This window comes from Geospiza fortis, unplaced genomic scaffold (assembly GCF_000277835.1).
Source record: "Geospiza fortis unplaced genomic scaffold, GeoFor_1.0 scaffold4289, whole genome shotgun sequence".
NCBI classification, from domain to species: domain Eukaryota; kingdom Metazoa; phylum Chordata; class Aves; order Passeriformes; family Thraupidae; genus Geospiza; species Geospiza fortis.
This window is the reverse complement of record NW_005055310.1, coordinates 3609-6941: the sequence shown is the minus strand read 5'-3', so window position 1 is coordinate 6941 and position 3333 is coordinate 3609. Positions and strand designations below refer to the sequence as shown.

The 3333-nt window shown below is 45.8% G+C and overlaps 1 protein-coding gene across 1 annotated transcript in view; it reads right to left on the bottom strand.

Moving 5' to 3' along the window:
- LOC102036228 (protocadherin alpha-3-like) overlaps positions 1-3333 on the bottom strand; it is a gene marked incomplete at both ends in the record, with an annotated part of 6586 nt that overhangs the window by 1179 nt on the left and 2074 nt on the right. The gene's annotated exons all lie outside the window — the stretch shown is intronic.

Below are 3333 nucleotides of genomic sequence, written 5' to 3'. Positions count from 1 at the left end.
CGCCGCCGCCCGGACGCACCGGCTCTGCTGCCCGGCCCAAGCCACCGCCCCCCCGCGCTCACAGCCGGGCTCTCCGCCGCACCGGGGCGGAGCCGCCCACACCGAGCCGTTCCTGAGCCTGCAGCGACACCGTGCGCTGCTCCGCCGCCTCACACGCTCCGTGACAGCGCCTGTGCCTCCGCTCCGTCATGGCCATCTCCTCTGTTTTTTCTTATTACTGGGCTTGTTTTATATTTTATCCTTTGGAGTTTTTCCGCTGGTCTCCCTTTACTCCTTCTGATATCTCGCCAGCCGCCTCCTGGGCCGCACAGGAAACAAAAGTATTCGGATCTCCCAACTCTAATTACGTGGTATCAGAGCTGGAATGCAGATTTGTAACCAAGGCGGAGCCTGTTCACAACCAGCTCCGGCCAGCACTTTGAGTCAATATTCGTGGGTAATCCTGATTTTTAAATTTCTTCTCTTTGTCATCTCTCATTCTTAATTCTCTCCCTGTGCCATTCTTTCGTAGCATGTTCTTTCTGTTTTTCTTTCTCTCTTTCCTTCTTTTTTACTCTGTCACCTTCTTCCCTTTTCGTTTATAGTGGTAGTGTCCATGACTTGCCAGTAAACTCATTTATAGTTTGTCCCTTTCTCTCTCTCTTCTTCTACTACTTTCTTCTTTCCTTCTCTTTATCTATATCCATCTTTCCTTCCTTCAGTGCAGTCTTCTTGCTTTCAATTTTCTTCCATTTCCATCCCCTGTTCACTTTTCCCTTACCAAGAAGGGAATTGCCTTACCATCTCTTCAATATTCTTGACATGGTGTATGGACACATTGTTTGGGAAAAGCTCTCATTCCTCTTCCCTTCTGACTGCAAGGAAGTGTTCAGACAAGGCATGATAGCACGCTCCAAATTTCAAAAAGCTTCTCATCGACAAAAAATATTCCACATCAAAACCAGCTAATTAAGGGTACACAGGGCAGATGTCTTCACAAGTAGCAATACCAGAATGAACAGTGCCCTAAGAGATGCAGAACTTCTGGATGTCCTGTTAGGATTCCAGAAGAGCAGCACTGTGTTGCGGGATTGTCCTCACAATATTCTACTGTGATCCTGTATCTTACACCCTGTGAACTGGGATCTCCACAGCTAGGCAGACATTCTCTATTCCCTCCCCAAACCCCAAAGATGTATTCAAATTCTCTCCTGTCCCCCATGGCTGTCACAAATATATAGAGTGCTGCAAATCCATTCTGTGCCTCTTTGACTTTTCCCTCATGCCAGGATGCTTTGGGCCTTTTCAGCAATAGCAGATACAAACAGAGTTATTAAACGTTCTGTGATTAGAGTCTATGAACAATACTGATCCAAATCCCCACAGATCTTCTTCAAAAGATCACACAAAAACCACAAGTGCACTCAAAATGTTAACCGGATGAGAGAATTTCAAGAAAAGAAAACCAGAGCTGGGCTGCTCTGTAGACGTGGCGGTTTGGTGTGTTGATCCAGACACCAGAATGAGCCATGTGCAATAACAGGACACATCATCTCTACCCAGACTGACCATGCAAGAGCACAAGAAAGGGAAGAACAGCACCAGATTAACCCCATCTCTTCAACTGCCCTTAAAAATTATCTCTGAAGAGATGTAGCAATTATCTGCCATGTCAAGAGCTGTGGAAGCTTCTATAACTACCCTAAAATACACATGGAAAGCAGTTTGTAGTGCCACCCTCCCACAACAACACCCCCAAAACAGCAGCAAAAATATTCATCAGTCTGCATGTTACCAACTGTTACCTCACACATTCCCTGTGTCAGGCCAGAGGCAGCACAAGGAACTGTTTCTGATGGGAGATATTCATAACCACAAAGGATTCTGTTGCCATTTCAATACCATGTATGCTCTCAAGATACAGAAGGTTTGCAACACCACACCCTTAGAACATAGAAACGATCCTGGGCAGAAACACTCTGGGCCCATCTTTCCTCCTGCTTTCCTCTAAGCATCCTCCATTCCCCAGTCTGTAACAATTATTCTCCAGACGAGGATATAATTCCCATTCCAGTCCTCCTATGATATGACCCATTGTTTTACAAATTATTTCAGGTTTCCTCAGAGGAAGCTTCCCAGTGCTCAAGGTCACCTTTCAAACCAGGACATGGTCAGGACCTGCTCAGGGTCACTGCCACATTCATCTCTGTGACAAGGCATAATTTTCTTTCCTACCTCAAGTGACTTTGCTTAAATCTAAAGCCTAATTTAGACTTAAATTAGTTTAAATTAGTCTTTAGTCTAAATTAGTCTTTAGTCTAAAGGTTTCCCAGCAATGACAGCACTGTGAAATCCACACAGATGGCATCACATACATGGTCTGGCAGACGCTGCAGATGCATCTTGAGCTCGGGTTGTGAGACCTGAGACCAATATTTACTGGAGCAATCATGTTGGCACAGCTCTCATGGCAATGGACACTGATGTCATGCTGAGAGAGACCAAGCAACACGGTAATGAACTCACCAATACAGTCGCTATGTACTGTGCAGAAGAAATTTTTTGTTGTCGTTGTTTAGAAGAGGATTTACAGGGAACTTTTAAAGGTGTTCCAAACGTAACTATTTTAAAAAATACCAAAAAAAGGTCAGTGTTCATCAAGTCGCCTGTTCATCCAGGAATGCAAATTAACAACTACACCTAACAAGAGCTGTGAGGGAAAACAACCATGAAAAGGCCACGAAGCCTTCCTACTTTCCATAATGACATGAGGACAGAAGTCCAAATGATCATTTTGCCTTGGATTTCTTGTAGAGAACAAATGACAGAACATGAGGCCAGAGAAGAAACCACGTGTGCTACCACCACTGTCAGCAGTCAGCAATGGCAATGAGCAGATAAACAGCGCCTGGCAGACGGTTACCACCACAGCCTAACCTGCACACCTTCAGCAACCTCGAGTGGAAAACCTACACAAAAAGCAAGAAGGAACACTGTCTCAAAAACTGAAGACTCGAGGCATCACAGGACAGCTCTCATCACAACCAACAGAGATTTCATTCTGGGGCAGAAAAATTCATATCCACAGCTGCAAATTTCAGGTGCGTACCCTAAGGGGTTACAGCGATATCCTCCCTCTCCAAGGACAAGGCAGCAAATACAAAGGTGCAATTAACACATCTAAGATCCATCGCCTTCAGGCTACGGCGACAGAGCCCGGCTAATAACAGAAAGAGTTTGGGAAATGAGAGACAAAGGACAAAGTGGGAGAGATTAGATGCGAACAAGGCAGTGGCACTGACCGTGTCGAGGAGAGCGGAGGGCTCCGGCTGCGTGTCCTTGGGCACGGGGCCC